This window comes from Nicotiana attenuata, unplaced genomic scaffold (assembly GCF_001879085.1).
Source record: "Nicotiana attenuata strain UT unplaced genomic scaffold, NIATTr2, whole genome shotgun sequence".
In the NCBI taxonomy this organism is placed as follows: Eukaryota; Viridiplantae; Streptophyta; class Magnoliopsida; order Solanales; family Solanaceae; genus Nicotiana; species Nicotiana attenuata.
Window position 1 is genome coordinate 119,304 of NW_017673147.1, and position 13,520 is coordinate 132,823.

Sequence of the window (13,520 nt, forward strand, 5' to 3'; positions counted from 1 at the left end):
TGACACTCTCCATAAGGCCCACTAGACGAACCAGAGCATCCTGAAGAACCGGGTAGCAATAAACCTATCTGGGACCTGAGCTGGGCCCACCGGAATCGCCGCGGCCGGAACCTCATCATCAAAGTCAACCTGAGGCTCCGCTACGGGTGCTGCTGCCCTGGGCTGAGCTCTGCCCCTGCCTCGGCCTCGCCCTCTGCCCCTCGTGGGAGCTGCTGTTGGGGGCTCGGGCTGCTGGTCGGTAGATGAGGAAGCGCGTGTTCTCGCCATCTGCGGAAGAACAGAGTAGAAGTTCAATTAGTATTGAGAAACCAAACCGCACGACAAGAAAGAACAAATGTGAATTTTTTCCTAACTCTGTAGCCTCTGCTCCCGTTTCATTATATCTCCAAACCACCCGTTCCCATTTCATTATATCTCGTGGTAGGCGTACCACCCGCTCCCATTTCGTTACATATCGTGGTAGCGTACCACCCGCTCCCATTTATAAGTCGACACATAATCACAAGGAATCTCGGCAAAGGAATAAAAGCGATATAACTTCCCGGCAAGGGAGCAGCAATATCAAGACAAACATCCCGGCAAGGGAGAATAAGCTATAACCAATCCTAACTCAACTCCTACTCAGCTCAATTAGTACCAACACTCAATCATAAATAAAATCCACGAAAATAAACTAAATCTTTGCTCAATATCGAGAATCATCAATTAAAGCATCCGTAGTGACATTTAAGAACACAACATCTATCAATTCAAGACTCACGGTCATGCTCGACACCCAACGTATAGATACTCATCACCATGCCTATACGTCGTACTCAACAAGAAGCAATTAGCAAATAGGACACAACTCCCAGTCCCTCAAGCTAAGGTTAGACCGGACACTTACCTCGAACTTCCACGGCCAACTCAATCCTCAAACACCGCCTTTCCTTTCGTTTGGCTCCAACACAATCGTATCTATACATAATCGACTTAGTAACATCAATAAATGCTAAACAATCCAATTCCAATGCTTAATTATAGCTTTTTAATCATTCTTCCCAAAAACCCAAAAATTGACCCCGGGCCCGCTTGGTCAAAACACGAGGTTCGGACCAAAACCCGATCATCCATTCACCCACGAGCCCGAATATATAATTTGTTTTGAAATCCGATCCCAAAACGAGGTCAAATTCCCAAATAATCAAAAAGCCCTAACTTTACCCAATTCCCCAATTTTCTACCATTAAAACCCTAGAATTATGATAAAAGTTGATGAAAAACATTAGATAGTTAAAAGAAATCAGTTAATGAATACTTACTTGTGATTTGGGAAGAAAATTTCTTGAGAAAATCGCCCTAGTTCCTCTATTTTTTTTGTGAAAGTTTGAAAGAAAATCGCTGAATTTATGTTTTTAAAAAGACTCACTGCCCGACTTCCGCATCTGCGGCTCGTGGGTCGCATCTGCGCAACCGCACGTGCGGAAAAATGGTCGCTTCTGCGGAAATGGCTAGGCCCCGCTGGGGCCGCACCTGCGAAGGAGAAGTCTGCTACTGCGGAACCGCTTCTGCGGAATTTTGCCCGCATCTACGAAGGTTTCCGCACTTGCGATGCACTTCTCGCACCTGCGAGTCCGCATCTGCGTCCCAAGAACCGCAGGTGCAGTTACACCAGAACTGGTGCAACGACAGCATTTTTCCTAAGTTTAAACACCCCGGAACCTACCTGAAACTCACCCGAGCCCTCGGGGCTCCAAACCAAACATGCGCACTAACCCAAAAACATCATATTAACTTATCCGTGCGATCAAATCGCCAAAATAACCTCTCAAACAACGAATTAAACCTCAAAATCAATGAATTCCTTCAAACTTCTTAAAACCTCAATTTTAGCAATTTAGTCCCGAATCACGTCAAATGACATCCGTTTCTCACCAAATTTCACAGAATCATCTTGAATCATATATAAGACCTGTATCGGGTGCCGGAACCAAAATACGGGCCCGATACTATCATGTTCTAATCAAGTTTCATTTCAAAATCCTTTAAACAATTTCAGAAAACAATTTTCTTCAAAAATTCATTTCTCGGGCTTAGGACCTCGGAATTGGATTCCGGGCATACGCCCAAGTCCCATATTTTCCTACGGACCCTCCGGGACTGTCAAATCACGGGTCCAGGTCCGTTTACCAAAAATGTTGACCGAAGTCAACTTAGATGCATTTTAAGTCAAATTTTCAATATTTCACAAATTTTTCACATAACAGCTTTCCGGCTACGCGCCCGGACTGCGCACGCAAATCGAGGTGAAGGTTAAAGAGGGTTTTAAGACCTCGGAATACAGAATTTAGTTTAAAAGCAAGTGATGACCTTTTGGGTCATCACATAATGTGGATCGTTGTACGATGACTTGTTTATCGGGGTCAATAGCCTCGAATATCATTTGAACCTATGAAGATGGACAATCTTAGTTTAGTTAGATACACACATCTGATTTTTTTACTTATTTTTTATTTTATGAGATACAAACATGTAATAAAGCATATCTCAAACTTTCTTATAAATTATTCTTTATTATGTTCCTTTCATCCATTTCGGTTACTCTATGCAAGACTATTAATATAACATCTGTACTGATAATGAGTTTCACTATAAGTATATTACATGATATGAACATGTCACGACCCTAAACCCAGACCCGGTCGTGATGGCGCCTCTCGTGAAGACAAGGCCAGCCGACACAACACTCACATTAACCCCTTAAGCCTTAAGAATTATTTTTTATGCCTTTAATTAAACAATGTTTCATAATAACTTCTGAAATAACAGTGCGAAATAAAAATACAAGCCCGACCTCGGGGTGTCACTAGTCATGAGCATCTATCAAGGTCGGAATACAACAAGAAATCTAAAATAATGTACTAAATACAGTAATAACAATGTGAGGAAGAGAGCGGTGCTACGAACATCATGCAGCCACCTGCTAACTCTGATGACTCCACGCCTGAGCAAATCANTGTCACGACCCAAATCCCAACCCGGTCGTGATGGCGCCTCTCGTGAAGACAAGGCCAGCCAGAACAAAGCTAACACCTCTTTCAGAGCAATTAATTAATATTAAATAAAATTCTAACACATGCTCAATATAGTCAATAAAGCGGAAACAACGATAAGAATACGGAAAACCATCCCGACACAGCCAAACCGGGGTGTCACAAGTCATGAGCTACTACAGAGTTGCTATAAGTCTACTAAACAGAATATCTGATACAGAAGTCTGGAATGACTGAAATAGCATAAAATAGGGGAGTCAAGGGGCTGCGGATGCCAACAGCTACCTCGATGCTCCGATCTTGCTGCCTGATCTGGAAAAGGATATCAGTGCTCAGGAACGGACTCAGCTATGCCTGAATCTGCACACATGGTGCAGGGAGTAATGTGAGTACTCCGACCCAGTGAGTAATAATAATAAATAATAACCGAAGGTAAGAAAACTCAAAAAAGCACATGGCAATTCTATATGAGGCAGTAAATCACTTAAAGTAGTAAAATCCGTGAAAATCAAATGAAATCTCAGTTTTAAAGGCAGGTAAACCAGGTAAAACAGCTAATAAGTAGTAAATAGTAAAACTGCCCCTCGGGCCCAGTATCAACCTCTCAGTACAGTAACAGCCTCTCGGGCTTACTCTCAGATCACTCTCAGAATAGTATCACATAGTAACCGCTGCGGCGTGCAGCCCGATCCACATATCGCTGCGGCATGCAGCCCGATCCATATATCGTCGACGGCGCTCACTGGGGGTGTGCAGACTCCGGAGGGGCTCCTATAGCCCAAGCGCAATATTGCTGCGGCACGCAGCCCGATCCACATAAACATTTGCTGCGGCGTGCAGCCCGATCCATATAAGTATTTGCTGCGGCGTGCAGCCCGATCCATAATATATATAACATCCTCACTGTTGGGTTCTCAACCCCTCTCAGTCATTTTAGGACACAATAGTATAAGGTAGGGATCTCAGCCCACATATTTCCCTCATTTAGGATTAACACTTATAAAACCGGTTCACATTGTTTAAACAAATTGAAACATGACTGAGGATGTGATTTTCAATAAGTAAAGTGAGGAAAAATCAGTCATAATGCCCCTAAGGGTTCTACAAGTCGGCAAGAGGCCCAAACATGGCAACTAGCCCAAATCATGATGATAGACAAAACAGCTCAGTCTATTACGCGGTAAAATATCAAACGGGACGGACCAAGTCACAATCCCCAGTAGTAAACAACCCCGCGCTCGCCATTAAGTGCGTGTTTCACCTCAATACAGCACTACGTTGTGCAAATCCGGGGTTTCAAACCCTCAGGATATCATTTACTATCATTACTCACCTCAAGCCGGCCAAAGTCATAGCTCGCTATGCCCTTGCCTCGCAAATCGACCTTCTCGCGCGTCGAATCTGGTCAAAACCACAATGAATGCGTTACAATAGGCTAAGGGAACACAACCCAATCGAAAAGACTCGAAAAATATCGACATTCACGAAATTTGCAAAACTCGAGCCCTGGGCTCACTTCTCGAAAAATCAGAAAATTAACATCATCGAATTCCTTATCTCGCCACGAGTCTATACATACCAAAAACTCCAAAATCCGAGGCCAAATGACTCATCAATTCCCACTTTGAAATACCAAATTTCCAAGCCCTAGCTTTACCCTCTTTTGATGAATTTCCACAAATTTTTATGTTAATTCTACCATTAAATCATGTATTAAGGTCAAGGAACTCACCTCCAATCACCTAGTCGAAACCCCCTTCAATTTCTGCCCAAAAGCTCTCAAGGTCGATCAAAAATGGTGGAAATAACCCTTAGCTCGCGGAACAAAATGAGCTTTTAAAATCCTTCTCTGAACAGGCATTTTCGCATCTGCGGTTACCTTACCGCATATGCGACTACCGCTTCTGCGGTTCATCCTCCGCTTCTGCGGAAATAACCATAACGTCCAGGACCACTTCTGCGGTCAAGTCCCGCTTCTGCGGACACCGCTTATGCGGTCAACCATCCGCTCCTGCGGAACACCTCTAAAGCGTGNGCAACATTAAAGCATGATGCTCAGCCCAAAATATTTTTAGAAATATCATTTCGAGTGTTCAAGGCATAATAAACTTGGTTGAGTTTTAAAACAGTGGAAAAATACATGACTGAGTGGAAATATATAAATAAATCAGTGAGGAATTATCAACAACAATCCCCGAAGGGTTCAAATAGCTGGCACGAAGCCCAAATATGGCAATCAGCCCAAATGATGATGATAACAAGTAAATTTTAGTCAAGTACGCAGTAAATTCATCAATCGGGACGGACTAAGTCACAATCCCCAACGGTGCTCTACCCCACGCTCGCTATCCGGCGTGCAAGTCATCTCAATATAGCACTATGATGTGCAAATACGGGGTTTCAAACCCTCAAAATATCATTTACAATCATTACTCACCTCGAACCGGCAAAATCTCTAGCTCGCGACGCCTTTGCCCCTCAAATCGGCCTCCACGCGCGTCGAATCTATCCACAACCAGAACGAATACGTCACAATATGCTAAGGAAACATACCCAATCGAAAAAAATTGAAAAATATCAAAAACCCCGAAATTAGCAAAACCCGAGCCCCGGGCCCACTTTTCGAAACTCAAAAATTTTCACATCAACGGGTTCCTTATCTCCTCACGAGTTTATACATACCAAAAGTACTAATTTCCGATAACCTTTCGACCCTCAAATCCTCAAATATATCCAAGAGGGTTTTCAAACTTTTCCAACTTAAAATCACTAATTACATGTTAAAAATAACAATGGATTCGGGTAATCTAACCAAAATTGAGTTAAGAACACTTACCCCGATGTTTTTCTTGAAAATCTCTCGAAAAATCGCCTCACCCGAGCTCCCTTGGTCCAAAAATGGAAGAGTGAGACGAGTTTCGACTTTATTCTGCTGCCCAGAGATTTGTTCTGCGCGTTCGCGGTCCTCCTCTCGCGTTCGCGAAGAACAAAATTTCCAAAAGTCATTTTTTCAAACTCTTCTCGGACAGCCTCTAGTATAATGGCAATAACTTTTGCTGCAGATGTCCAAATAACTAATATAATACTTTTCTGGAAACTAGATTCAAAGAGCTACAACTTTCGTTTTTTAATCATCTCAAAATTCATTGTAGATTGAGAGATACGAGCCTCCGAAGTAAGACCCGCGCAACAGAATTTCTTCTTCTTCACGAACGCGCGTCTCTCTTCGCGAACGCGAAGAACAAAATCCCAGAAGCCAAATCCTTCTTCGCGAATGCGAGTGGACCCTCGCGGACGCGAAGAAAAATACCAGATACCAGCTTCAGCTATTGCAAAACAGCCCGAAATGATCCGAAACGACCCCGAAACACACCCGAGGCCTCGGGACCTCAACCAAACACGCCAACATATCCCATAACATTATTCAAACTTGTTCCAACCTTCGGAACTCTCAAAACAACATTAAAACACCAAATTTGCATCGGATTCAAGCCTAAGAATTTCAAGAACTTCCAAATTCCATTTTTGATCAAAAACCCAACCAAACCACGTCCGAATGACCTGAAGTTTTGCACACACGTCATAAATGATACAACGAAGCTACTGAAACTTCCGGAATTCTATTCCGACCCCTATATCAAACTCTCGCCTATCAACCGGAGAACGCGAAATCTCAATTTTTCCAATTCAAGCCTAAACCTTCCACGGACTTCCAAAATGCAATCCGATCACGCTCCTAAGTCCCAAATCACCTAACGGAGCTAACCAAATCATAAAATTTTTGATCCGAGATCATATACAAACAAGTCAAATCTTGGTCAAACCTTTCAAATTTTAAACTTTAAACTGAGAATTGTTCTTCCAAATTCATTTTGATTAATCCTGAAACCAAAACCAACGATTTACATAAGTCATAATACACCACATGGGGCAAATCATGCCCGAGAACTGGCGATCAAAGTTCAAAAGCTCAAAATGACCGATCGGATCGTTACATCCTCCCCCACTTAAACATACGTTCGTCCTCGTACGTGCCGAGAGTTGTTCCAAATGCCAACCAATCGCTGAATAACCTTACCATGCATATACCCGGGGGTGATCCCACGTCACCCTTTCTCATATAGGTCTGATAACACAATGTAACTGAACTTTCACAATCCAACCTAGCACATAAATCTTAGAACCACATTTCCACTTCTGAAATCATCTATAAGATCAGAATCTCACATCTATACTTTGAATAAGTCCGAACAAGCTGTATTAACCCATACCTGCAACCTCATCAATAGCAACTCGAAGTCAACAAGCCGTCTCGATGCAGAACACACATCCATATAGGTCTACCAATGAACCACACATCAACTCTAGTCACCCACAATAGATAAATAATCCTCCGAAGGTTCACAATGACTGAATCATATCACATACTAACATCTGTCTAACTTACCCACATTTTGCCATCCACAACCACGAGTTAACCTGTATATGAGAACTTCCAGTCTCTAAGTCCATAAAGCACACGAATTACCATATCTGATCCCAATTCCGCCGCTCACATATATAACACACCCCTAGTATCCAATCATTCCACGAGTGATACTCTAAAATTCTTTGGCACCGCTAAGCAAACTCGAATATCAGCAGTCGATCTAGCAAGAAAGTGCCGCAATACTACCGAAATACCATCAATTTAATCACATTGCTCTCTTCTAAAACATTTACCCTCGTCAAATTTCCTCCAATTAGCAATACCATTTCCTCAATCATCTGAGACTGCCCGCTGCCTAAGAGTTTCATGGCCTTCCTTCCAGAATGAATCGTAACCTTACACATGCAATCTCAATCCTCCACAATATACGGCATATGCCATACCATCCTAGGACAACATGAGAACTTCATATCCCTACCGAGCCACAAGCCACTATGTACTCAACCAACCAAGAACTTTCCATTGAGCCCAATCCGGAAAAAAATCACTATACATCCATGCTCCTCACGCCAGCAGAAAATATACATCTCTAGCCACGGTAACAATCAACAAGAACTCTCTGACTCCCCTTTGCACAACCAAGTCCATCAGGACTGAATCTTCCTAACCCAATCAACCTACGCAGGCCACTAAAATCAAAGAGCACTGCCGCGAAATACCTGTAAAACTCATTACCTCGAAAACACCCAAGGAACTAATCACATCCTTACCATACCGATCTAAGGCTCATAAGCCGCTGAATACTTTCTCAGATATTCTCAAGAGCACCACGATCAAAATACTTTACTCTAAAGAGACTCCCTGCGAATCTAAGTCTCTTACCTTTGCCTTCTTGATACTGTTACATAGAATCCCATAATTTATATAGAAAATACCACAAGTCTTGACATCTTCCAATGAAAACTCAGTTTCTAATCACATATACAACCTTAAAATACCCCAATTGTTATATGTAGAATCTTGATCACTGAATCGCGCAGCGGACTCAACCTTAGGAAGAGTGGGCGCTAATACTTTTACCCAATAGTGGTATCGGGGCCAATTTCTACAGGGAGCTAGAAAGGGAGTTGGATATTTGCTTAGCCTAGAAATGCATGTTTGCTTCTAATTGATCTTCTATCATTTTTGGGTTTTTATGATTATCAACTACAATTTAACAACTACTAATTATAATTAAATTATGCTAAGATATTAATTCTAAGTTGTATGCAAGATAGAGAAAGGCACTAGGGTCGTGGCATTTACCTAGGTGGTCAACTAACGGGTAGAAATTCCTAATACAAGAATGATGATTATGGGGCTTATGCTATAACCGTTGCACGATTGCACTCACTCTCACACCTCTCGGTAGAAAGAGTGATTTTGCCCAATTGACTCTCTCGAGACCAATTGGGTAGGCCAACAAGCCCAAGCAACTTAGGGTTCAAGTTGGGTAATTACTCTCTCGAGGTTTTACCCGTTAATTGGGACTACCATTCTCATGGGTCCATCCCAATTCCTTGTTGGGTTAATTTTGGAGTCATAGACACTCTTTCTCAAGAAGAGTCAAGACCCACTAAGCTAGACTTAGTGTTGCAACCACCAAATCCTAGTTAAAACATAAAATTAACCCAAATATCAAACACCCATCATCATTCAAGCATTAAACAATCACACCCATTAATTACCCACACTAGGGTTGAGCCAGAACCCTAGCTAATGGGTTTAGCTAGCCATAATAGCAACAGAAATTGAAGAAGTAGTAGATAAAATCAACATATTAATTAACTAGAATGTTAATCTACAAGAATCCACGATAAAACAAGATGAAAATGCCCAAAATAGGCTAAAACTTGAGTCTCACGAGTGCTGCTACTATCTGATATTTAAACTTAACCTAGAAATAATAAAATATTCTATTTATACTAGGCTAGAAAAACTAGACAAAAATACCCCTGCGGAGGCTGGCGCGGACCGCGCAGAAATGCAGCGCGGCCGCGTAGGGGTCTTGGCCTTCGATCATTCACTTCTGAAGCTGGGGACGCGGACCGCACAAAGAGGTAGCGCGGCCGCGCAGGCTAATGGGCGCGGACTGCACAACAATGAAGCGCGACCGCGTGGACACTAGCGTTGACCGCGTAGAAAGGAGCGCTGACCGCGCATGGAAACCCCTGAAATGGATGCTCTCTGAATCTTCTAGCGCGGCCGCGCAGCAAATCAGTGCTGTCCGCGCTAGGTCCTCTTGTCCCTACTTCAATGATTTTTGACACTTGAGCAGGTTTCACTCCGTTTCGAGCCGATTTTTGACTTTTGTCATCTTGTCGCTCAATCCTGCAATCAAGCGCACTTTGTAAGCATTCTGGGTCTATTTTATGACAATTCATACATAAAGCATAGGCAAGTATGGGCATAAAACGTGTTAAAATCACAGTTATCAACTCCCCCAAACTTAAACCTTTGCTTGTCCTCAATCAAATAAAAGAAGACCCACCCCTAAAAAGGAAACATCCAAGTAATTCCAGCTTATCCTAAGGAAGCCTCATCACGCATCAATTGGGACTAACAATTGCCCTTAATACGAATGCATCATTAACACATTTTTAGTCTTTTAAGAACTATGGATCGAATGTGACACGAGAGCATCAAGGGTTGACTCATTTCATCAAGGCGCTTTTCTCAAATACCTTGGTCTTTGTGGAACCCAAACTCACACATCCTCAACTCTCCCTAAGCGAACCTCACTTTTTAGAGTAATGACACACAACCCGAGGTTGATGGATTTTTCACTCATTTCTCTCACAAAGAAGGTTATAAGTTCAGCTTTAGGTACCATATGCTTGCCCCTTATGTAAGTATCCACTAATGTAGTCTTCCCTCAACTCAAGATCATATAGGGCTTTTGAGGAGTCATTGTGAAGGCTTTTGGGTGAAGGTAGGACATGTTTTTGTTCATTTAGATTCAATCTTCCCTTTAGCACTTCTTTTGATTCATTATGGCATACTTTTTGACTCATTTGAGTATTTCACTTCTTTCAATTCTTTCAAGGGGTTAGAGAGACACATTGTCACTCTTTCTTTTGCAATTCAAACCTTTCTCCTTTTTCTTCTTTTACACAACCTTTTTCACTTTGTTTTCTTTGAATCCCCTTTTTCGGTTCTTATTCACTTTTGTATTTCTTTTTGTCTTTTTCTCTTTTTCATTGCCTCCCTTTTCTTTTGCTTTTGTGCCTCTTTACCGCATTGATGCCTTTCTTGTCTCAACCCCCTAAACTTAGATATTTTCCATTGCTCAAGGGAAGATTTGGGTGCCAAGAGAGGGTCTCATTGAGAACGGGTATAGGCTTGTAGCATTGGTTCATGAAAGAAGAAGGTTTAAGGCTCAAAAGGGTTGAACTAGGGATCATTTCATTGGTAGGTCATGGAAATTGTTCAAATTTGGAAGTTTGGACCAAGGAGGGCCTATATTCACTTCTCAAGTCAAGTTTCACCTATGATTTCGCCTCAACGAACATTCAGGGCAAGTTCTAGACCATCGGCTTGGAGCTTAGACTCACAATTCAAATTCTCACTACATACACTCAGGGATTGCTAAAAACATCGAGTTGAGAGCCCACAACGACCTTAGTTCCAATTCAAGCGCACAATGGCCCCACACGACCATATGATGATTGTTTGGTCAACACAAGAGTCTCAAGGCCACAATTTTCACCATCCTAAACACAACATTATGTCTTTGACCATGGGATCAAAGGTAAATGTGTTAGGCCCAAGTGCAGCTTGCCTGAGGTCCTCTTAACTACAAAATACTGAAAATCAAAAGAAGAAAAATCAAAAAACGGACTCAAACCCTTAAGAAGGTTATCACGCCATCTATCATTGGGAAGAGCCACCCAGTTCGCACAACACACTACCCTTGGAAAGAACCGTGGCATTAAGAAAACCAAGGGCTTATTGAAAACACTAAAACCGAAACAAAAGGCTACGAGCCTCACTACTAGGCTGAAAACGAAAAATTTGAACGAAAATAGAAAAACCAAATGAATATGTACAATGCGGAGTAGAATATACAACGGGATGAATATATACATAAGAGTCTAAAAGTAGCCAAAGTTAAAAGTTATATACAGGCCAACTATTTAAAAGTCCAAGACAATCCAAAACATAGACTAGAAATGAAATAAATATATACAGTCATCCAGTGTATCAAAATCAAAATGGTAGGGCGCACCCCCACGAATAAAAGCCGGCATTGTCCCCAATGCCAACTACCAAAATAAGCTCAAAAACAGAGTAAAAGGATATAGAAAGGCCCCTCAAGCCTAGTCCACATGCGTGGGGTCTCCTGTCGTCCCTGGATCCTATGTAGTAGCCGGGACCTCAGACTGGTCTCCGACCTGCTGCTGCTGTGCTTCTGGGACATGCGCTGGATCAAGGACAGGCTGAACCATCGGTGGAACACTGGATGTACCCTCATGAACCTGGGCCACCTCTATCACAACTCCCTCAGTGCTAGGGAGTTTCCTCTTCTTCCTCGGCCTGGGAGTCTCCTCCTGCTGTGGCTGAACTGCTGCTGGATCTACAGTTGGCTCCCGGAAGAGTAAGTCAAGTGGCATCTGATCCGCCAAAAGCTTATCCACATCCTCCCTCAACTTCATCACTGACTCCTTGGAAGCCTTTTGCTTCCTCAATTTCCTGTGCTCCCTAGCTAGTTTACCCAATGTTGTGATGTGTGCCCCAACTGCCTTAGCCAAGGCATTCTGTGTCTCCATCATCTTTTCCTAGTTGGCCTGTACTTGAAGCAAGTTCTTTTGATGCACAGTGAAAATTTAGAAAAGGTTAAAATGAAGCTTAGGTCTCTATTTATAGAAAACACTGTGGGACCCATTACTTACCCACCAGCGCGGCCGCGCAGAAATGGCTGCGGACCGCGCTGGATTTCCAGCTTCCTTAATTGACTGAACAACCCACGCGGACCGCACTGTTTTGGTGCGCAGCCGCGTGGGAAACTTCAGAGAGTATGTAATTTGGGCTTCTCTCGCACGGACCGCACAAAAATGTCACGCGGACCGCGCAGCAAACTTCAGAGACACAACTCCCATTTCACCAGCCTACGCGAACCACACTGTTTTGGTGCGTGGCCGCGTAGGCAAACTTCAGAGACCTTAAAATTTTTGCTACTTTTGCCCTGCACTGGTCCAACATCAACCCTGCAACATCTCACAAACCATGAGTTGAAAAATCCTAATCTACAATGGAAAAATAAAAAGAAAGAAAAAGACATGGGTTGCCTCCCAAGAAGCGCCTGATTTAACGTCGCGGCACGACGCATTTTACCACAATATCACTTCAAATGAAGGAGTGCCACCACGTGGCTGTCATCAATCTTCCCCAAGTAATGCTTCACACGATGCCCATTGACTCGGAAAACTTCACCATTTTTGTTCTTGAGATCAATAGCACCAAATGGGGTCACCCCAACAACTTCAAATGGACCACTCCACCTAGACTTGAGCTTTCCCGGGAATAACCTCAATCGGGAGTTGAAATGAAGAACCATGTCACCCACCTTGAATTCTTTACCCTGAGCATACTTGTCATGGAGGTACTTCATCTTGTCCTTGTACAAATACGAGCTGGAGTAGGCATGAAATCTAAACTCATCAAGCTCATTCAATTGCTCCACTCGGAGATTTGCTGCAACATCCCATTCCAAGTTCAACTTCCTCAATGCCCACATAGCCTTGTGCTCAAGTTCCACCGGAAGATGGCAAGCTTTACCAAACACCAACCGATACGGAGACATACCAATTGGAGTCTTGTAAGCCGTCCGATAAGCCCAAAGAGCATCATCCAATTTCTTCGACCAATCGGTCCTATTAGCATTCACCGTTTTGGACAGAATACTCTTTATCTCCCGATTTGAGACTTCCACTTGTCCACTAGCTTGTGGATGATAGGGGGTGGTCACTTTGTAATTAACTCCATACTTAGCATGCAATGAGTCAAAGCCTTGTGCAAAA